This window comes from Medicago sativa, chromosome 6, assembly GCF_051527215.1.
Source record: "Medicago sativa cultivar Bolivia chromosome 6, Bolivia_mono, whole genome shotgun sequence".
Classification (NCBI taxonomy): Eukaryota; Viridiplantae; Streptophyta; class Magnoliopsida; order Fabales; family Fabaceae; genus Medicago; species Medicago sativa.
Genome location: NC_140754.1, coordinates 19,834,323 through 19,859,211, shown reverse-complemented (window position 1 = coordinate 19,859,211; position 24,889 = coordinate 19,834,323). Strand labels below are relative to the sequence as shown.

The 24,889-nt window shown below is 33.8% G+C and overlaps 1 long non-coding RNA gene and 1 pseudogene across 1 annotated transcript; one reads left to right on the top strand and one right to left on the bottom strand.

Moving 5' to 3' along the window:
• The first annotated feature begins 440 nt into the window (after window positions 1-440).
• On the top strand, window positions 441-2,349 carry LOC146913529 (uncharacterized). The gene is made up of 2 exons (XR_015016157.1): window positions 441-537; window positions 2,080-2,349. It is a non-coding gene; the product is annotated as an uncharacterized LOC146913529 (long non-coding RNA).
• Window positions 2,350-2,571: 222 nt separating this feature from the next.
• Window positions 2,572-4,009, bottom strand: LOC146913528 (methyl-CpG-binding domain-containing protein 4 pseudogene; annotated as a pseudogene).
• Between the last annotated feature and the right edge of the window lie 20,880 nt (window positions 4,010-24,889).

The window sequence follows — 24,889 nt, the reverse complement described above, 5'->3', positions numbered from 1 at the left end:
CAAAAAAAAAAAATATATGTTGTCTAAATACATCAAAGATATCCACAAGCAGAGTGATAATTAATTGATAAGGATGAGACATCCATATCTTTAAGAAATCAACATTGTTAGCTGTAACGCCCTATTTATCTATTTAATTATTTTATTGGGTTTAGAGTCTAATTATATGATTTAATTGATTATGTGGTATGTTGTTATTTTGTTAAATGGCTTTATTTTATTATTTAGTAGAATATGATTAAAAATAGAATAATTAGACTTGAAGGGCTGAATTAGAATTTAGAGGAGTTTAGTGGAATTAAGTAGTATTAAGAGAATTGGTTAAGGAAATAAGAATAGGACTGAATTAGAATTTAGAGGAGTTTAGTGGAATTAAGTAGTATTAAGAGAATTGGTTAAGGAAATAAGAATAGGAAAAACTAAGAGTCAGAGAGTTTTTCACGTAAAACAAGTTTTTGGGAGAAAAGGGAGGAACAAAGAGAAGAGAAGAGTCAGAGAAGAGAAAGCTTATAGAACCTTGTAATCAACCAATTTAAGGTAAGAGTGAGATTAACTTTCTCTAATTTTAGGTTGTATAATTCTGAAATTGAGTTTAGCATGTTGTTGTTTGTGAATTTGTGAATTTGGGAATTAGGTTTTGATTTGGAATTGATTGTTGAAAAAGTAGATAATTCAACGAAGTCGTGATTAACTGATGCTGTTGCTGTTATGAGATGTTGTTGTTGATGATTGATGCCATCGGTAATCATAATCATAGAGCTTGCTATGAATTTGTGTTGTTCTTGAAGGTTTTCATGAAAAATGGGTCAAATGGTGATTTTTGTTGAAAGGATGTTTTGGTTCAAGTTTCATATGGATTGAGTGTCTTTTCATGTTTAGAAACGTTTAAACAAACTTTGGGACCAAATTTGGGCTTAGGGGATTCAAAATTGGGATTTTGAGTAAAAGTGATTTTAAGTGTTTTTGGAAAATAAGTGATTCTGGGATAAGCTGTTTTGGAGATTTGAAAATATGATTTTTCAGTAAAATATGATAGGATTTATTGAATAGAGCGCGTAGGCGAAAACGGAATTGGCATCGGGTTAACAGTTGGATTTTTACGGACGAAACGGTAAAAAAAAAAAAGGGCATGCACAGAACTGCAGCGCAGGTCACTGGCTACTGCTTGCCCACGCCTGGGTGCAGATTGCCAGCGCCTGGGCGCAGCAAGACAGCCCCTCATGGGTGACTTCTTTGTTGTGCCTTCGTCTGCGTGCTGTCAGGACTTCAGTTTTCGCGGCGTTTTCGTGCTTTTTCACTCATTTCTGTTTTGAATTGGCCTTTGATGTAAACATGAAAGTTTTAGATAATTTTGTTAGCTTTCCAATGGCTTTGGTTTGGCTCTCAAAATTGATTTTTTGATTTTGAGTTATGATGAAAATACTCCAAGTGGGTCTTACTACAACTTTATGAAAATTCAGCATAACTATTTCTAAGTTAAAACAAAACTTATGGATTGTCTCCAAACTTCAAGGCTTGTGTACTATAAGTTCAATTAAGGTGTTTAAGAGTATTTAACCTATGTTGTGATGAATCTAATTTGGTTTGACGTGAATATCTTTGATTGATGAATTATGATATTATGATGCGAAGTCGTTGTTGTTGTCGTTGCCGCTGTTGTTGTCAATGTCGTTAAAGTTGTAAGTTGTTGTCGATGTCATTGAAGTTGTTGTTTGTTGTTGCATTTGTTGCTGAGTCCATGCATACCATGTTGAGAGCTTATGCTCTATAAGTTGAGAGCCTATGCTCTATAAGTTGGGGGTTTGATGCCCTGATTGGTACCACATGCATAGTACATTGTCAAATTGATTTTGTTGTCGTTACATTGTCGTTGATGTCGAGTTATCAGTGTTGTCGTTGTGTCGTCAAGTTGTTGAAATAATTAATGAGTTGTTATTGAGAAATTATGAGAAGCATTAACATTGTTTAATTGTTGTTGTTTATGTTGTTAAATTCTGTTGATGAATTATATGCTTATTATTATTAAATGTGAATCTCACCCCTCTGTTTGAATGTTGCCTCTACGTGGGTAACGTGCAGATAGCCAGGATTAGCTTCTGATGTGAGTTGACTCTCTCACGCGTCGTCTTCGGGTCGCTCTGATACGTAATGGGATGGGGATATTCGCATTGTTTTCCATTTGTTACGTATTACTATGAATTATGTTGATGAACCATTTGAAATGGAATTTTTAAGTTGTTTATGTTGAAGTCGTAGTGTCATTTTGTTGAATAATGAAATGTTTTTCTGTTGCGATGTAATTTGAATTATTAATAAGAGATGTTTAAATAAATAGTAATTTTACTCTGATTTTTAAGTATTATTTTACATGTTGGGAAAACGGGGTGTTACATTATCACCATACTAGGTCAACTAGTAAGCACATGTATTTGGAACAATGAAAAAAAAAGATAGAGTACAACATGTATTTCGGATACAACATGTAAAGATAGAGTACAACATGTATTTCGGATACAACATAAAGAGCCTGCAAATATATGTTTAGGTTACAATTACAATGGACCACCAGAACTAAAGTTTAATTTGTTTCAATAACACTGAATTGGTGTTCCCTAGCACAATATCTAGAAATAATAAATTACAACAACAACAACATGCAACAACCTGTGATGATATTTCTAAAACTTCATCTTTAGCTATCTTATCTTTTTTGTTCGCAGAATCCTTCTGTTGCACAATATATTGTGGGACGGTGTCTTGCATAACCATTGGGGATACAAATTCAAAATCTGAAGCAGATACACCACTTGGTTGTGGATGATCTTTAAGATATGCTGCTATCTCATTGCGGGTACTCATTTTTTTACCGGTATGTGTGATGTAGTAAGAGTCCAATTTAGAGTAATCCTTTATAAGCACCAAGGTTCTCTTGAAACCTTTTGGAGTCTTTGGAATGTTAGGCTTGTAAATGGCCTATGTCCGAGAAGAATCATATTCGATATCAGCAGGATCATCACAACTACAATTAGCCTTTTTGCTACAATCAAAAGGCTCGCGACTAATTTTGTGACGGATCTCCTCAAACTCCTCCTGTGTATCAATCACTCTCCATTTCATGCAAAGTTTACATTGTGCCGCATATATATCATCCTGGGTCATCATCAGTCGCTGTCACAATAATTCACCATCAATTTATAAAGCAGCAGAAGTTCAATTCTTTGATTAAACCCAATAAAGACTTAATAATCCATACTATTGATAAAAAACCAAGTCCCGTGTTAAAAAGTGATAAGCTTTGAATAAGGTTTATTAAGAATGACACAATACACCTTATAAGCTGGTTTTGGGATGAGTTAGACTCAATATAAAAACCTAATATGATATCAGAGTCTATCCAGTTAGGTCACCTACCAAATTATCCGTGCAAGACTTAAATATGGTAATTCCTCTTCCAACTCCTGCCCTTTAAAAGCCCTCTGATTTGTCCGGATAATCCGGACGTGCAAAAAAAACCTTTTTTACGCGTATAATTTTGAAATCTAGACAAATCAAATGTGCAAAGAGAAACAATTTCACAACAAATATGAAAACTTTCATTCAATTCAACATTTATTGCATATCTGATATTAACCACTCACACTTAACAACAACATAACAATTTAAACACAAACAAGGGTTGATTGATAGAGCAAATTCCACTCTATCTTGGTTTAACAAAACAATTCAACCCATTCAAAACTGAAAATTAACACATAATCTTTCTAGTTTCTCACAAGATCCAGTTGAAAGACAAAACTGCACACACAAGAAAAAAAAACTTATTTTTCTTATGCCCCTAGGGTTCGAAATTAAATTCAAAAGCACCTATAATTAGAGGATCTAAATCCCTGCGATTCAATTAACAAGTAACTATAGACCCTAAAAAAAAAATAAAGAGGAACCGAATGTTGAAAATAATAGTGAGTAACAATACCTTGCTAGAAGAAGTTGGAGTTTTGGAGCCTGACATTGATTCAACAAACAAATTTCTCTCTCACTCTCACCGAGACGGTGTTTAGATTTGTGGATTATTGAATGAAATAATATTTGATTGCTTTTAACACTATTATTTGATGGCACAAAATTCCATAGTCAATAACTTCTCAAAAGAATTTTACCAAAAACTTTTTGACCAATAAGAAGAGAGAGAAAGAAGGTTGTCACAAAAGTTGTCACAAAATAGTGGTACAGATATCATTACTCATATATTATTGGTGTCATTAATAAAGATAAGAATTTATATTCTATTTGATATATTCTATTGGAATTATGATATTTGCAATTTACCAACATATAGTTTATATACTTCTCATCAACGTCAATATTTCATAGAAAACCCGTTCATAATTTACAAAGCAATGGCGAAATAAAAAGAGTGAAAGGAGAGTAACAATTTTTTAAATCTTATTTGTGATCAAAGCATGTTTGATCAACCCAAATGTGACCAAACATATTTAACATAGAAAGAACAATTAGTACCACATGAATCCAATTTATTAATAACAAAAACCAAAAAGTATTTCAAAGCTTTAATGTCAACCAACTTATAAAAGATATTATTTGATAAACTATTTCATCGTTACCCCAGCTGTCAGTTTCCATTTAACTTATGCTGATATAGCCGTTAAGTTGTTAACTTCGATCAAAATGTTGCCTTTTAAAAGATTGAGGGTGTCAAAATGCTACGTTTAATGGTCACACATGATTATTTATAGTGCTAGAAAGACAACTATTTACAACAACAAATGCCTTTCTCGCACTATTAAACGACATTTATAGTGCTAAAATGATCATTTGTGACAATTAAACGTAACATGTTTTGACACCCTGATCTTTTAAAAGGCAACGTTTTGATCCAAGTCAACAACTTAACGGCTACATCAGCATCAGTTAATTATTACTCTCTCTGTTCCTTTTTAAGTGTCTTTATAGAAAATTAACACCAAAATAGCAATGTGTATTTTTGCACATTTTCTTCCTATTATACCCTTATTTTAATTCACCAATAAATTTCTATTTCACTCACTTTATCTTTCCAAAAAATTTAATCTGTTATGTTTCTCCCGTAACAAACAATTATTATCTTTTTCTCAAACAAATTCCTATTTTTTTGCGCACACTCTCTCATAACGAACAATTGTCAATTTTCTAAATATTGTGCACATCTTTTTAATTATTGTAAGTCAATATAAAAATTATTTCAACTTCACATTTAATAAAAGTTAGGAAAAAATTAACTTTTTTCCAACTTCTTTAATCAAAGTTAAGGCTTCAACTAATGCTAGAGTCACACTTGAAATTTTTAACATGTGTTACTCACCTTATTTATAGAATTGTAACTCTTTTTGAAACAATTGTTTAGTTGTCATCGTGAGCTTAGCTCAGTTGGAATGGAGAATACATAATATATGCAAGGTCTGGAGTTCAAACTCGGCCACCACCAAAAAATACCATTGTATGGAACAAAATTTTGTTTAGATTTGAAGATAACGAGAAACAAATTTTGTTTTAAAAAAAAAATAAACTGTTTTAAAAAAACAAACTTTAATTTTCCAAATAGATAGCATTAATTAGTTTTACTGAAAAAGATAAAAGTAATTGACAAAGAGCATAATTGACAAATCGTACCGTTAAAATACCAAAAAGACAGTTAATAGGAACAAAAAATTCACCCTAAAAAGACACTTAAAAAGGAACAGAGGAAGTAACTGACAACAAGGGTAACGGTGAAATAGTTTATCAACTAATATGGCCTATTTGAAACTTTTGAAACTTAAAGGACTAACTTGAAAATTTTGTCAAACTAATTAAAAGGACCTAATTGAAACTTTCGAAACTTAAAGGACTAACTTGGGAATTCTGTCAAACTAAATGGACCAAATTTGGTATTTGGCCATCTTTAATTGACAACTCTCTGGGATATGGGTTAATGTATATTCTCCTTTCTTATTACACACATATTTATATCCAATCTCCCTTTGGAAAAAAATGTATATTTTCAATCCTTTATTACTCTCTCCGTTGCTTTTAAAGTGTCGTTTTGGAATATTAACACCAAATTAGCAAAGTTAATTTTTGCACCTCTTCTTTCCATTATACCCTAATTTTAATCCAGCAATATATTCCTATTTTTTTCACACACTTTCTCTTTCTAATAAATTTAATATATTATTTTTCTCTTGTAACAAACAATTGTTAGTTACTATTTTTTAATTTTATTTTTGCTAAGCCAGGAGATTGGTAAGGCATCAAGGGGAAGCGACGACATCCCAACTAGGTTGGCACCCCAAAGAACCCACATCCTATACCGCCAATCTCAGATAAAATTTTATTAAAAAAAGGGAAAAGATGCACAAGAGGGGGGGACTAGGCCAAAACCCTCAAAAGAAAAGCAAAAAAGCAAGAAAGAAATAGAAATATCAAATCAGCCGACTATGGGAACCTAGAATGAGGTATCCCACTACGGTACATAAAGGAGTCAGTGTGCAAAGTCTGAGGTAACACAAAGAACCAAACTGTGCCCTGAATCCCACCCGAGGGGACGTTACTATTTTTTCTCCAACAAATTCATATTTTTTCCTCTCAGATATGTTCTTTTACTTTGCACTTGAAATTTTTAACAATTACTACTCATCTTATTTGTAGAATTTATATGTAACAAAAATTTGTTTAAATTGTAAGATAACAAGAAACAAACTTTGTTTTAAAAGAAACAAACAAATTTTGTTTAAAAAAAACAAACTTTAGTTTTTCCAATATATAACATTAATTAGTTTTATTGAAAAAAAAATAAGAGTAATTGACAAAGGGTATAATTGACAAATCGTACCTTTAAAATATCAAAACGACAGTTAAATAGAAACGCTAAATCCGCACTTAAACGACACTTGAAAAGCAATGAAGAGAGTAGATATTATCAAAAGTTTGTATTTTTTTTAAAGGATCTAAAGTTTATCTTTATATTCATCTTTAATTTGTCTTTTTTTTAAAGGATCTAAAGTTTATCTTTATATTCATCTTTAATTATAGTATTCTTGATTTGTTCATTTTAATATGATTATGTCTTATCCAAAACTGAAGCGCAATGCGTGACCGGTGGGTCTGCGCACGGGTATTATTGAAATAACAAAAAAAATCAGCCCAAAATCCCCGAAAAATACCATATTCTCATTATATATATATATATATATATATATAATAAAGATAAATAGAAGTATGAGGTTTTGGTTTTTCTTTCTTTCCCATCATCTCCTCCAATTTGTTTTCCTCCTTCAATTCTATATCAGATAGAAGGTAGTTGTACCCTTGTTGTCACCCTCCTGGTTGTGTTTTCTTTCACCTTTGTGGTTGAATCTTATTCCTCTGGGTTAATCCTACCCTATTTCTCTTTTATCCTTTCTGCAACCTTTCGGTTTCTGTGCTTTTCATTCCATATTTCTTCTTCAACCATGACACAATCCAGAGACAAAGGTGTTCTCTCCAACACCAATCACATGGATTCTCAATCCTCTCCTTCCCCTTCCATTGCGCGTCCCTTCAAGATCCAAAAACTGCAAATTGGTTCTGCCTCCTCAGAATTTCACCCAGATTTTCATCAATATGATGAACCTGGACCCAGCCACAGCAGACACCAATCTCCTCAAGAAAATCAAGAACCTGTGCAAAATCAAGAATTCCATCAATCAGAAAATGGTATAGATGATTCTACTAGTGATCCTTTCTTTTACTATCAAGATTCTCATGTTCAAGATAGCATTCAGCAATGTAACAACAGTCTTATTGGAAAAATTTTGTCTGAGAAACCTATTTCTACACAAATCCTCTACAACACCCTCAATGGCATATGTTGTAACCCTTTGGGCCTCAAGATCAATGAATTGGAAGGAAAATTATATCAGATCCAACTGGAAAAGGAAGATGACATGCAAAGAATCCTTAAAGGTAACCCTTGGACTATTAGAAATTGTTGGTTGATTGTGCACAAATGGGACCGTAATGTAGAGATTCAGTGTTTGGATTTTGCACATGTTCCCTTATGGATCCAATTTTGGGGACTCCCTCTTCACTGCAAGTCTATTGGCATGGGAAGAGAAATGGGGATGCAGCTGGGTGAAGTCTTAGATGTGGGCTTATATGATTTTCCAGAGAAAGCCAAAACTGTCAAGATCAAAATTTGGTTTAACATTAATAATCCTATCAGGGCTTGAATGTTCATTGGAAATGACAATGATGGTATTACTTGGGTTGACTTTCATTTTGAAAATCTGCCAATGTTTTGTTTTGGGTGTGGCTTAGTGGGACACAATATAGATAATTGCAAGAATCACCATCTACCTTTTGAAGGAGGAACTAACCCAGGAGGGGCCTGGCTTAGATCTAAAAACTATGGAAGAAGGATTATCGAAAGACCTGATAAAACATTCTGCAGCAACCCTATCAGGTCCTTGAGTGGAGGGCAATTTAGCCCTATCCCAAAGGGACTAATAGAGAAAATGGCAGCTATGAAACTTCACAAGCAAGGAGCTAATAATGCAGGACAGAACAGCTGTAAACATAGTCCTCAGCAAACCTCAACAAGGGTCTATGGCTTTACTCAACAAACAACTCAAGTGGTGGTTCATAAAGGATCAGATTCTGGTTCTGCACATAATTCTCTAGAGATGATTCAAGACCAGATCCCAAAAACTATGAAAAGAAAGCAGGAGTTTTCAGAAATCAAGGATTCCCCAGTTGGCAATCAGGCAGAAGATATGGCAGGCCTTGTTAACAAGGCCAGCCAACAAGCATGAAGATTCTATCCTGGAACTGCAGAGGGCTTGGGAACCCATCTGCAGTCAGGGCTCTTAGGAAGCTCCTAAACAAGCAGTGTCCAGATGTTGTTTTCCTGATGGAAACTAGGCTCCAAAATCTTGATAAAAAAGCTAAGTGCAATTTAGTGTGTGGCCCTCTTTCAAATGTGTTAATAATTGATTGTAACATAATCAAAGGTCATAGGTCAGGAGGTCTTGCCATTCTTTGGAATGACTCTGTAAACATTGATTTTCTTGATACTAATAAAAATTTCATTGACATGTACATTACCTCCTGTAATTTGAATATGTCTTGGTTTGCTACAGGGATGTATGGTTATCCTTATACTCCTAAAAAACATTTAACTTGTGAAGCTATTAGCAAGTTATATCAAAATAGAATTTCTGAAAAATGGCTCCTCTTTGGGGATTTTAATCTCATTCTCAATAACTCAGAGAAATTGGGTGGTACTATGCTTGATTTCAATCTTACTAAGCTTTTCAATGACACTATCAATGCTTGTGACCTTAATGACCTAGGCTATGTAGGCAATAAATATACTTGGGTTAATAATCAGCCGGATAATACTCATATCAAAGAAAGATTAGATAGATTTTTTGCTTCTTCTAACTGGCTTAATTCTTTCCCCAGACATGTTAACAAACACCTCCTCAGATTCACATCTGACCACAATCCTATTCTCCTGGAGTTCGATGAGGAAAATTTTACTGGGAATTATCTGATCAGACCCAGAATTCAGAGAATAGAGCACATATGGATTCAGGACCAGGAGAGTTTTCTTTTAGTGGAAAAGGTGTGGGGTAGCTGCAGAGGGTCTAGCCATCTGAAACTTCAAACAGTTTTTGATCAACTAGCTAGGTGGGGGAAGACTAAATATGGTGAACTTTCCACTAACATTAAAAATTTACAAGATGACTTAGAGAGACTTAAGAATATTGTTCCAAGTCAGCTTGATATCCTAAAAATCAAAGCCACAGAGCAGTCTCTTGAGGATCTCCTTAAGAAAGAAGAGGTTTGGTGGGCCCAGAGAGCCAAAGTGCATTGGCTACAACAGGGGGACAGCAATACTAAGTATTTCCACTACAGGGCAAGTCAAAGGAGAAGGAAAAACTACATTCATAGCATCCATGATACTTTGGGGAATGTTTGGAAGGATAGTAACCATATCCATTCTATTTTCTTAGACTATTTCGAGGACATATTCACTAGTAAAGCACATAATATCAGTTCTGATGTCTATCAGGTGGTTAAGGACAGAATTGCACCTCTTGATTTTGACTTTTTAAATAATGAATTTACAGCTCAAGAAGTGGCAGAAGCCATCAAATCTCTTAAAGGAAATTCTGCCCCTGGACCAGATGGTCTCACTACCCTTTTTTACCACCAATATTGGGACATTCTTGGCCCTGATATTATAGATTTTACCCTGAATATTCTTAACAATGTAGGGGATATATCTCAGATTAATCACACTTACATAAGCCTTATCCCTAAGCTTAATTCCCCCAACTTACCTTCTGACTTTAGGCCTATTAGCTTGTGCAATGTTATTTTAAAAACTGTCACTAAGACACTGGCTAATAGAATAAAGCAGATTCTCCCTAATATTATTAATGAATATCAGAGTGCTTTCCTTCCAGGTAGACTGATCACTGATAACTCATTAATTGTTTTTGAAACTTTTCACTACATCAAAAAACCTAGAAGGAATAATAATGGTTATGTGGGAATTAAACTAGATATAGCTAAGGCTTATGATAGCCTTGAATGGGAGTTTATTGAAAATACTCTTAGAAGTATGGGTTTCCCTAACAAAATCACTCATACTATTATGCAATGTATTAGAACTGTCTCTTTTTCCATATTGATTAATGGTCAGCCTTCTGAGTCTTTTAAGCCCCATAGAGGCCTGAGGCAAGGGGATCCTTTGTCCCCTTACCTCTATATCATTTGCTCAGAAGTTCTTTCAGGCTTGCTTGAAAAAGCTCAGAAGGAAAACCAAATTCAGGGCATCTCTATAGCTACTAATGCCCCTGCAATTTCACATTTATTATATGCTGATGATAGTATTCTGTTTTGTAGAGCCAGACCAATAGAAGCAAAAAACATCATGAATATTCTAACTCAATATCAAGAGGCTTCAGGACAAAGGATCAATCTGGACAAATCAGAGATGATCTTCAGTCCTAACATTTCTCAAGATCTCAAAAATCAATTCCAGGAGAATCTACCTGTCAGGATAAGTGACAATATTCATAAATACCTAGGCATGCCTACTCATTTTGGTCGTTCCAAAGAGCAGGATTTCAATTTCATTATGGATAGAATATGGAAGAAATTGAAAGGTTGGAAGGAGAAATGTCTATCTTTTGAGGGAAGAGGTGTTCTCATTAGAGCAGTTGCTCAGGCCATTCCTACTTATTATATGTGTTGTTTCTTACTCCCAAAAGGTCTTTGTTCTAAAATTGAGAGAGCTGTTTGTGCATTCTGGTGGGGTTCAAATGGTCCTAAAAATAAAATTCATTGGACAAAAAAAGACAACCTTTTTAGGTCCAAATATGATGGTGGCATGGGCTTCAAGACTCTTAGAGATTTTAACTTGGCTATGTTAGCCAAACAAGCTTGGCGCTTTCACACTTCTCCTGACTCACTTATCTCTAGGTGTTTTAAAGCTAAGTACTACCCTCACTGTGATATTCTAGAAGCCCCTATTGGTAGCAATCCCATCTATGCCTGGAGAAGTATTCAGAATTCCATCTGGGTTATTCAAAGAGGAAGCTGTTGGACTATTGGTAATGGCAACTCTGTCAAGATTTGGAGGGACAGATGGATCCCTCAACATAATAAATATAAGGTTATAACCCCTGAAGCTTCCAACAGGAACATTACTTATGTCAAAGATCTGATTAATTGGGACACTAAAAGTTGGGATACTACAGCTCTTAATTCTTTGCTTCTACCTATTGACACTGAGTGTATTGAACAAATCCCTCTTATTAACAATAATAACAAGGATGAACTGATGTGGATGAAGACTCCTAATGGGATTTATACTGTTAAGAGCGGATATAATGCTATCAAGGAGTGGCAGTATGAGGAAAGTCAGCACCCATCCTCAAGTAACACTCAAAGCAACGTGTGGAAGAAAATATGGGCACTACATACTGTACCTAGGCACAAGACAATTCTTTGGAGGATTTTAAATCATTCCAAGCCGGTTAACAGTGAACTCAGCAAAAGAGGGGTGTCTTGTTCCATTTTATGTCCCAGATGTCTATCCAAAATGGAAACAGTGACCCATGTTTTTATGGCATGCCCTTTCACTATAAGAACATGGTTTGGGTCGTGTCTAACAATCCGGATTCTGGACATCCCTAACCCAAACCTTACTGAGTGGCTCTTTAACATGATTCTTCAACATGATGAACATGTCATTGTTTCTATAGCCGCAATAATATATAACATTTGGCATGCCAGAAACATATGCGTTTATGAAAATAAATTGATACCTGAAGCAGAGATATTGGATCGAGCTCAGCGCAGCATCCCAGACTATCTTACGGCAAACCCTCCTATTTCTAAGTCTCAGATGAAATCTCGATCCACCAGCATTCCTCACCCTAGTTGCTCGTCGTCTTATTCCGATGCTCACATCCATCCTAATCCTCCTGCTCAAACGACAGTCAAATGGAGGAAACCAGAAGCTGACTTTGTTAAAATCAACAGCGATGCCAACATGCAGCGAAGTGGAAAATGGGGTCTGGGGACGATTATTAGAAATGAGGATGGTCTGGTAATGGCTTCGGCAGAAAAGGCTGGGTTTGATAGCGCTACCGTAGCAGAGGCTTATGCTATGATGGAATCTATGAAATTTGCTCATGAGTGTGGGTTCCGTAAAGTTATCTTTGAAGGAGATAGTGAAGTTTTGATAAAGACAATAAAGGAAGGAATAACAAAGGACAGAACATATCTTGGTCTCTTAGTTCAGGAAATCCTTAGACTCCAATTGTATTTTGACAAATGTCAATTTAGTTTTATCTATAGAGATGGGAATAGAGTAGCCCACTCTTTGGCCCAATTAGCCCATTCAGAACCAAATGTGGTCTGGATGGAAGAGGTGCCAGGATCCATTCATAGGGTGTACTTTCTTGATCTGTTGAATTAATGATATAGTCTTTTATTTTCAAAAAAAAAAAAGATAAATAGAAGTATAGTTTAAGCATCTAGACAACCACTACGTGCCTGTCTGTCTCATCTTTTCATTACGCTAATGCGTATAAATTACGAACAATAGTTTTTATGAAATTTTGATTAAAATTATTACGATTTTGATTAAAATTATAAATATATGTAATAGATATTTTGCTCTTTTATATTGTAACAAACTATACTTATCTTTTTCAAAGTTACCAACAATATAACAAATAATATAATATCTTTCAAAAAAAATTTAACAAATCTAATATAAATTCTTATTTTTTTGAATGACACTAATAAAACAGCATTAGTCAAATTTGTTTAGGGTATATTGAAAGGAGAAAAACCTAGTACAAAACGGCTTATGTTCTTTATATATACCTGAAACTTGGAGATCTTGAACCTAGAAGTATCAAAACCTAGAAGGTAAGGTCTAACCTATGTGATTCTCATTCACTTTGAAGGTAAAGGTAACAAAATATTCACACTATGCAGAGGTGGGTGTCGTTTGCAGCAACACATGGAAGAAACTACATCACTTCTTCTTCTTCCTTCCCACGAATAAGATTTCATAACCCTAATAAGCTTTTATTCTCAAACCCTAATAATAACTTGCTACGTAAGTTATCATCATCCACTTCCAGTAACCCTAATGACGACAACGTCACCGCTTCCGTGGATGGATTTCCAGAAATTGATGAGTCTTCTTAGCAATCATACTCCCGAAGAGCAAAGGTACCACCTACCTTGACCAATCGACTTCACCATCAAAACTTTCTACTCCAAGTTATTGAAACCTCTTGTCAAACTAAATTAGTTGAAACCCTAAAAGTTCCACCGCAAAATCTTTTGCACTTTATAAAGAAGGTTTGGAAAAATAATAAGGGCATGATCAATACACATGCTTTGGAATCTCTTGTTGAATCGATATGCTCCAAACTTCATACTTAAGTTGATCCTAAACTTAGGAAAAATTGCATATTTTCACTGTGTTACGTGCTTAAGCATATTGGTGAAGATCAACTGGCTTAGTTAACAATATTTCTCAACTATGAAGGGTCAAGGAGAGTTTGTACTTGAAGTTTTTCATAGTTTTGATGATATATTTGTGTGTGCCAAATCAAGATACATATTACTTTACACTGCAAGCTCTTCTGAGCAGCACAAGTTATAGTGCTGACATGATCAACCAAGCAGCTTCTATTTGTCAAAAGATGATGCTGCTTCCTCTTCGTGATCATGATGCTGATGTCGATGTCGATGCTGGCGTTAAGGAATACATCCACCTTCTTCCTCCTTACATCGACGATGTCACTACATCCAAACTATTCTAGGATATTTTGACATGTCTTGGTGCTGTTCCTCCTCTCCGTGCCTTTAGGCACCGAATTGATTTAGAAATTTTATTTATGAACTTTCACACTCCGCTTAGAAATCAACAACAGTTTCTACTCAAAATTATTGAAACTTCGTGTCAAACTAAATTAGTTGAAAAACCAAATGTTCCACCTCATAATCTTATCCACTTTGTAGAGTGGGTTTGGAAGAATCATAAGTACCTCATCACAACACCTGTTTTAGAATCCCTAGCCTTGTTTCATCAATATGTCCTACTGCTCCCACTGAGTACGATGTTGAACTAAAGAAGAAAGATATATGTTTTCTGTGGAACTTGCTTAAGCATATTGGCCACAATCAGACTGGCCTTCTTAACACTCAGATTCTCAATCAACTCATAGGTTTCTTTAGACATATATGGGGGAACGAAGGAAAGGATGCACTTGAAGTTTTTGATAAATTTGAGGTATTTCAATGTGTACCAAATCAAGATACATATTTCAATGTGCACACTATTTGTGATTGCAAATCAAGTTTGGATACCCAGCACGTTGAAAGACTTCATCAAACCGCCGCTTCCATATGTCAAAATATGGTGCGTAATCCAGAAACCCTCCTTCCAGATGATGGTGAGATACATGGTTTCTGTTTAAATAGGTTTTCTGATAACAATATGATCAAAGAAGTCTATGCTCTCTATCTTGCTGCAAAAGAGAAACAGAAAAGAATCCCAAATTGGTCGCTAGAGTTAGATATGTTGTTGCCTTCTTCTTGTTGGAGTAAGCCCTAATATCCAATCAATATTGATTGGGTTTGGCTTTGTATCATGATATTGATATAAATATATATTGTGAATATATATAATAATAAAGCATTTCTTTATTGATTTTGTTATGTTTCAAAATAATAAAGTCCCTAGAATAGATAGTTCATGTAATGGAATATTAAGTGTGACTTAATCATGAGATTACATTACGTAAAGAACTCTATTCTTAAACATATCCATAGTCAAGCTTTAATATGAATTGGGATAATAATAAAGCATAAAGACTATTATGTATGTAGACTGATGACCGCATCTCATGGGTCATTGATATTGAGATATTAAGTCTATACATAGGTATAAATATTAGGAGTGATATTTATACTGGATTGACCCACCGTGAGAATACTACATAGTATGTTATGAAAATGTCATAAGATATTCTCACAATGATAATGGTGTATATCACTCTTAGACCTGAAACCACTATGATCCCTAGATGTGGACTCAAGTGCTTTGTTGCCATTCAAACGTTGTCTGTAACTAGATGACTATAATGTTGGTTGATGGGTACTTGAAGAATCATGCTGCGGGACATGAGTGTCCTAGATGGGATTTGTCCCTCCTCATAAAACGGGAGATATATCTTTAGGCCTCTTGATGAAATATGACTGTAAAACTGCATGGCCATGCCGAACTAAGTCAATATAAGATATTGGACTTATTCGTTATTCAGTATATTTCGGAATCAAGGAATATAAATAGTGATCTATACAAGGGTGACAATATCTATGCCTTGGGATCAATAAAGATATCGAGACAAAGGAGTAAGTGTACACATGAGTATTATCATGGAAAGGTTTCGTCAGATCACTTGACATTCTTGTCACTTGGGTAGCAATGATGTGTTGCTAGATACCGCTCATTGTTTATAATATTAAATATTAGATTTAATATTATTGCCAACGTGACTAGAACCTATAGGGTCACACACAAAGAACAGTCAAAAGAGAAATATATAAGTATGACTTATATAAGGGGTGCGTTTAGTAAATAACGCTAATTAGTTAGCAAAATTACTAAACTCGTTGTTGGGCTTACTGAAGCCCAATAGTGACTTATGACTTGCAGAGCACACTAGAAGTTCTATAAATAGAACTCTGGTGCTGAAGTTTTTGGTTACACGTTTTGAAGCAACCCCTTTCTTCTCTGCACTTCCAATTCATTGGCTAGCACCGAGTTTTGGAGGAGCACTGTTCATGTGGACTTACTAGAGGCTTTGCTGCTTGCTGCTTGCTTGGCTGTGATCGAGATTCCAGTTTCCAGTTCCAGCTTTCAGATTCCACAGTTCAAGGTAACAATCAAATCACTGGTTCATGTTTGAATTTCGTAATGATCCAAGGAATGAAAATCGAAAATTTTCCGCTGCTTCTACTCCATTCTTCTATTCGATTTTCCTTCAGTGGTATCAGAGCCAATTACGAAACCATGAATCGGATTGCTTTGTTACTGCTTTATGTTTTAATATGATTAAACATTTTGAATCGGAATTAAATAATAAAGAGAATTAAAATTGGCATCGTATCATGTTTTCTGTGCATGGCTTTTCGATTTGTTTGATGTTTCAGAAACCGTTTATGGTGAAGTATCGACATATCGATTATACATATCGACGGGAACATGATTGGAAACAAATCAAATTAGATTATCTTTTAAAATTGTTTTAAGAGATAATAATATTTTCGCAAATATTTGATTTGCTAATATTTTGATATTCTATAAAGAATTAATTTGGAATGCAAATCCGTTAATAAAATAGAATATTAAGTGTTAATATTTTATTATTTAAATTTAAATATTAATTAAAATTGATTGATCAATATCATATATGTGATATATGATTTTAATACAACATCATTATATGTGATATATTGATGATATCATTCGTTCAATAGGTTTTATATAATTGATTGTGAATTTGTAGTCAACTCGTGAGATTGAGCTTCGAATACCGATTCTGGTGAAGCATCAAAGATCCGGTTGTCCATACTGAACAAACAATTGTTAAAACTATTGATGTTTGATTGTTGTATTAGGATACCTAACTATACAAGCGTTGTATTATTATGGTTGTATCATTCGATCAATTGTTTTCAAAGAGATTGTTGTGAATTTGAACAATTCGTGAGAGTGAGCTTCAATATCCGAATCTGGTGAAGCATCATAGATCCGGTTGTTCATGCTAAACAAACAAATATTTATGTTTAATTAATTTATTTAATTGGAGAAAGGTAGTAAATTTAAAAGATCATGATTTTGAAAGAGTTTCAATATCAGATATGATTTTTGAATTTGGTAATAAAATATTTGCTTAATTTTAGCCCTGTAATTTGTTTTGGAAACAAATTGATTGCCTAAATAAAGCAGATTTAATTATAATAATTATTGAGTGTCAATATTACTATAATTAAGTAAATAAAAAATTCTACATTTTGGATTGTTTTTCAAAAGTTGTTTGAAAGGTAATAAACGATCCTAAATTGATAGTTAATTTAAAAGATCATGATTTGAAATAGTTTCAATGTCATATATGATCTTTTGAAATTATTTAATTGATTTGCATGACTTTAACTTGATTTGTTTATAATTTAAAAGAATTTGAAAGAGTTTCAATATCATATATGATCTTTTGGATTTGATCATAATATTTGCCGAAACGATTTGGGTGTTCATAAACGTGTCAAGTGTTGATGCGAAATACGCAATCTAGAATATTTTGGAACACAATCTGAGATATTTTGGTATGCAATCTAATATATTTTAGTACTTGATCTGAAATATATTTTGGTACATAATATAATATATTTTGGTACTCAATAAAATATATTTTGGTACATAATATGAGATATTTTTGTACTTAATATAATATATATTTGTACTCAATATAATATATTTTGGTACTCAATTAAACCCCCAGCTAATCTGCGTAGTGTGATCATATGTCAAATTTTAATTTAATTTATTTAATTATAAGGTATAATTAATAATAATAAAAGTGTGTTTGTTATTATTATCATGTGAATGATTATGGCCCTAGTCCTTTTATTTTATTTCTTTTGGATATTAAAATACGGCCTGCGTGTCGTGCCTCTCTCTTATATCTCTATTGTACATTCTCTTCTCATCCACTCCCTCGTATGTAAAACGAGTTTCTTTCATATGTAATGTAAATAGAATGCAAAGAAGTAATAGGGCTCATGACGTTAAGATAGTCCTGGAGGTCAAGCTTGGAGAAGCAAGGTCGTTTCTAGGATTAGTTTAGATTCTCTCATTGGCTTGAGAGAGTCATAGCGTTAGGATGACCATAATCATGTCACTTTGTAAATAGAATGCAAAGAAGTAATAGGGCTCATGACGTTAAGATAGTCCTGGAGGTCAAGCTTGGAGAAGCAAGGTCGTTTCTAGGATTAGTTTAGATTCTCTCATTGGCTTGAGAGAGTCATAGCGTTAGGATGACCATAATCATGTCACTTTTATTATTGTATAATCGTTATGCATGTTATGATTGGAGTGCGAATATATATGATATATAAGCCGTGGTGAGGTGAGATCAAACTTAATAAAAATCCTTCAATTCAAAATATTAAGTTTAATGCTTTCCAAAAGTTTAACACCCTTCAAGACTAATATCGAAATGTGTAGGTTTCGCCTCCGCGAGGTGCACTTTCTATACTAGTAAGTTGCGGTGCGGTAATCCAATTTACCCAAGTGTTATTCTTTTGGGTTTAACTTAACTAAATTAATTTTAATAAGATTAAAATAAATTTAGAAGCAATGTTTGGGAACATCTATATGATAGATTAGAGTAAGGAGTTATTCACTCAAATGATTTGAAAGTTGTATGAGATACAATTGGAAGGAGTTCCTACCTAAATAACTGAGTTTTGAGTACAGCCCCCGTTGACTTAAAGCAAGGTGAAATATGGATTTCAACCCACTAGAAAATCTTCCAACGAGATTTTCCGAATCAAGTGTTTTGAAGGTCATTTGATTTGAGTAAAATAGTGGGAGCGTATTTAATTAAAGACCTATTTAAATATGTTTTAAATCATGATAAATTTATTTTATTTATTTTCTGTATTTAGAATTTCTTTAGCATATAAATTTTATTATACTGTTAAAAGTTCTTATGAAGAACAAAATTTTCAGAAAAGAGTTTCCGAATTGGTACAAAATTTAAGAATTGTTCTTAAGAATGAGAAAAACTGTATATTCTCGAGCAGTTATTTCCTAGCAACTTTCTATGTCTATATTTGAAAAACAACGCTTATCAGAAGCATTGAGTCAAATGAGTAGATATAGGATATCTCATAGTGGTAACGACGATGAAGAATGATATGATCATTCAACCTCAATGTTATAAGATGAATAGTTTAAGCCTATCAAGTAGATCTACATGGATAAGAATAAAATTCAAATTCTGTTTTTCTACCTTTGAAAGGTTAAACACGGTTGCAAAAAGGGGAACCAATTATTTCAAAAGTTGAAAAACAAAAATTGCTCGTAGTTTTGAAAGGGTCAAAATATAAGAAAGAAGTAAGACTTCTTATTTACCCATATAGTTATAGAAAGTTAAATTTCTACTTCTTCATCATAAGTATATGATACTTGATGATTAATCTCATATTTGTTGAAATATAGAGAGTTTTAAAGAAGCAGAACATTAACTATAAGTGAAGTTCACCTACGTCTGGAATGGAACAAATTGTTTCATTAACTATAAGAGCTTATGCTTGGACTTAAACTTAAATTGATATGGAACCAAATAATTGTTATTAAATTCCATATAAAATAGAAACATTAAATCATAAATCTTGTATTGACAAGAGAAGGATTATGTAGTTGAATGATAGACAAATATTGTCCTATTGTCCTAATAATGTTTTCTATACAATGTGCTGATCAAGTAATGGATTTGAGTTCCATGATCATGATAAGCTAATCTATAACATATGAGAAAAGGATCAAATGAGATTTGAACCTTTTGTATATCATTGGCATCACTGTTTAGTACAAACAAGTGTGATTCACATTTCCAAAATCCATGGATATGGACTATTGGACTCATTTGATTTTATATCATTTGAAGGATGTGAGCCCCACTTTTCAAAATAGATTAATGCACCGGTCACCAACAAAGGTGAAAGGACACATAATTAATTTGAATTGATATACATATGAGATGTATATGGAGAACTAAACATATTTGCTAGATATTGTTTCTATACTTCATCTAACATTACTAAATCATTTAGTAGATAAGCAAAGTGTATTTGACACGATTCAAGAAAACTTTGAAATTGTTCAAAGATTTTAACAATGAAGTAAAAGGAATAAGTTTGAAAAGTATAAAGACTATACGAGTAAGTCGTGATGGTAAATGCTTGATTAATGAGTATAATGATTATTTATATCGCTTCATGTTTGACATGACTCGATCTAAAATAGTTTGATTATAACTCAATGACTCTTGAAATTAATTAAATTACAGTTATTCTTCACCCACAACAAAGTTCCAATTAAGTAATCATAAAGACACCATATTAGATATGGACGTAAGAGTACCTAGTTTTGACTTTATGATAATTTTAGGTTATATGGTTTATTAGATAAACTAAACTTCGAATTTAATGAATGTATAATTGTGTAACTATCCTTAGGAAACTAAAGGATATTATTTTTACATCTTCTTCTTTGACAAAATTTGTTTGTCGCTAGAACTGGAGTATTCCTTTTCAAGGAGTATGTCTCTACAGGAGCCAGTGGGAGTGATGTAGAACTTGAATTAAGTCAAGTAACACAAAATACACATCTCTCTAAGAATGGAACACGAGTTGATTCAACAAAGGGTTGTTGTTAAATCATCAGTTTGAGTAGCACAAGATCTAAATGGCTTGAACTTTGAGAAGTGGATATATGCCATGGGATCTTATAAAGAATCTATGTACACAAACCATATATGGATATTGGAATGTGATTTTGCTTTTAGAAAACTGACATGGATGGTATTATGAATACCTTTAAGATGTGATTGATTGTAGAAGGTTTCATGCAACTCGTGATGCAAATCATGACGAAACTATTACATCATCATAATGCTTAAATCTAACGATCCCACTTGTCATTATTGTATAATGCAAATTCTAGGATATGGACAACGATGTTGCATTCTTTAATTAGAATGACCTTGTATATGTATTTGACATATATGTAGGGTTTCATTAATCCAAAGGATGCTAGAAAGGTATATATATATATTACAAAATTCATGTATGAATTGGAGCAAGCTTCTTGAAGTTGAATTATTTGTTTTATTAGTGAAGTTTTATAAAAAACTTTGATTAATAAAAATCTTGTGCACACAAGGAGAATAGTGGGAGCATTGATATTAGTTTGGTGGAGTATGTGGATGACATACTAGTCACCAAAACAATTTATCTACACATGTGAGACATGGTTAGAAAATTATTTTCAATATGTACCAAAATTGATTGTAGTGTTCGACACTAGAATACTTTCAAGAATATCCATGGATGTCTTAAAGGACTAAGGATTGTTTCTTGAACACGGATTAAAGGAACATTGTAAAGAAGTTACAATGATGCTGATTTTAATATCGGTGTACAGTATATCCAAATCGCAATTTGGAATAAATGCTATGCTTGGATATCAACTATGAAATTTGTAAAAGTACAAGCTTCAAATAGTTGTTGTTTCTATTACAGATGTCAAATATATATGATTTGGATTGTTTAGCTCATAACTGAGCGAAACCATGTGTCTCTTGCGTTGCGGATTCCATTGATCCCGTCTGAGGTGAAATTGGTTTAATCTTGCGAGCAATGAATACTTGATCTCACCAATAATCCAAATGTATACTTTGACACTTCAATTTCTTTTCGATGGAAGATCGAAAGTGGAAATTGAAAGAAGTGTAACCTACCAACATAGGAAAGAGTTCCTTATCTACTAGAATAGTATCATGCCCAGGGTGTGCTTGATGCTAACACTTGATCAATATATATTGAGTTAATATTTGATTGGCTTTTAGTGCTAGTGGGAGATTGTTGGAGTAAGCCCTAATATCCAATCAATATTGATTGGGTTTGGCTTTGTATCATGATATTGATATAAATATATATTGTGAATATATATAATAATAAGGCATTTCTTTATTGATTTTGTTATGTTTCAAAATAATAAAGTCCCTAGAATAGATAGTTCATGTAATGGAATATTAAGTGTGACTTAATCATGAGATTACATTACGTAAAGAACTCTATTCTTAAACATATCCATAGTCAAGCTTTAATATGAATTGGGATAATAATAAATCATAAAGACTATTATGTATGTAGACTGATGACCGCATCTCATGGGTCATTGATATTGAGATATTAAGTCTATACATAGGTATAAATATTAGGAGTAATATTTATACTGGATTGACCCACCGTGAGAATACTACATAGTATGTTATGAAAATGTCATAAGATATTCTCACAATGATAATGGTGTATATCACTCTTAGACCTGAAACCACTATGATCCCTAGATGTGGACTCAAGTGCTTTGTTGCCATTCAAACGTTGTCTGTAACTAGATGACTATAACGTTGGTTGATGGGTACTTGAAGAATCATGCTAAGGGACATGAGTGTCCTAGATGGGATTTGTCCCTCCTCATAAAACGGGAGATATATCTTTAGGCCTCTTGATGAAATATGACTGTAAAACTGCATGGCCATGCCGAACTAAGTCAATATAAGATATTGAACTTATTCGTTATTCAGTATATTTCAGAATCAAGGAATATAAATATTGATCTATACAAGGGTGACAATATCTATGCCTTGGGATCAATAAAGATATCGAGACAAAGGAGTAAGTGTACACATGAGTATTATCATGGAAAGGTTTCGTCAGATCACTTGACATTCTTGTCACTTGGGTAGCAATGATGTGTTGCTAGATACCGCTCATTGTTTATAATATTAAATATTAGATTTAATATTATTGCCAACGTGACTAGAACCTATAGGGTCACACACAAAGAACAGTCAAAAGAGAAATATATAAGTATGACTTATATAAGGGGTGCGTTTAGTAAATAACGCTAATTAGTTAGCAAAATTACTAAACTCGTTGTTGGGCTTACTGAAGCCCAATAGTGACTTATGACTTGCAGAGCACACTAGAAGTTCTATAAATAGAACTCTGGTGCTGAAGTTTTTGGTTACACGTTTTGAAGCAACCCCTTTCTTCTCTGCACTTCCAATTCATTGGCTAGCACCGAGTTTTGGAGGAGCACTGTTCGTGTGGACTTGCTAGAGGCTTTGCTGCTTGCTGCTTGCTTGGCTGTGATCGAGATTCCAGTTTCAAGTTCCAGCTTTCAGATTCCACAGTTCAAGGTAACAATCAAATCACTGATTCATGTTTGAATTTCGTAATGATCCAAGGAATGAAAATCGAAAATTTTCCGCTGCTTCTACTCCATTCCTCTATTCGATTTTCCTTCACTTCTATGATTGCGACACTTTGTTCAAGAAAAGAAACTGTGCATTTGGCTTTGGAGATGTTGACTGATAAAGATAATCCTGGGGAAAATCAGGCTAAACTAGAGCTTTGTTAGAAGGTTGTCAGATACATTTGTCCTGGTAAATATTTGGATGAAGCCAAGCAGTTGATCTTTAAAATGATTGCAGACAGTCCATTACCGCGTCCTTCAGAACCAATTTTCGACCGTATTATTCGTGCCTACGTTCAAGCTAGGGAATTCGGACAAGCTTTGGAGATGGTGATGTTATTGGAGAGTATAGGCTTATACACTTGTCGTACTCTTCTGTATGATTCTTCAAATTCGTCTTGTATAAATATTGCTGAGAAGATCTTGGAAGAAGCCAAAAAGAAGGATTCTAAGTTAATCATCGCTCTGCTGTACCATACGCTCATTTTTAGATATTCCGATGGGCGGGTTTATGAGGAGGCTGTTAGGTTATTTACTCAGATGAGGCTCTCAAGTTTATGACTGAGATGAAGGATTTTGGTTTCTCCTTCAAACTTGATGACTATCACAAGTTGCTCCACTCTCTTTACTTGAAAGCTATGGATAGGAAATTGATGGCAAAGCAGCTAGAGGAAATGGAACCTATGGATAGGGAAATGGCAAAAGATCAGCTAGTAAAAATGAGCTCTATGGATTCGAGAACCATTGTTATCAAAAACCCGACTTAAGTCTCAAAATCCTGGTTTTTGCGACTTTGCGTAGCTTCAACGACTCAAATCCATAACAAAGTCCCAAAAACAGGCAAAATCCTATCAAAATCGCACAAAATCGCGAAATCCATTCAAAATCGCACGATTTTGATGGATTTTGAAGGATTTTGTTCATTTTTTTGATAAGGGTCAATTTTTGACCTGGTTCGTAAATTGACCCGATTTGAATCCATGACTCATTCTATAAATAGCCGAAAGGCCAAAAATTTTCATTCCTTCACTTCTTCCACATGCAATTTATAACATATATTTAACATTATTTTTGTTTTGGTAGAATCCTCGATTTTGATTGCGATTTTACGAGTCCCGACTTTGCTATCCTACATCGATTCTACAAAAGTCCTTGAGTAAAATCCTTCGATTTTGATTGCGATTTTACGAGTCCCGATTTTGCTACTCCCTTTCG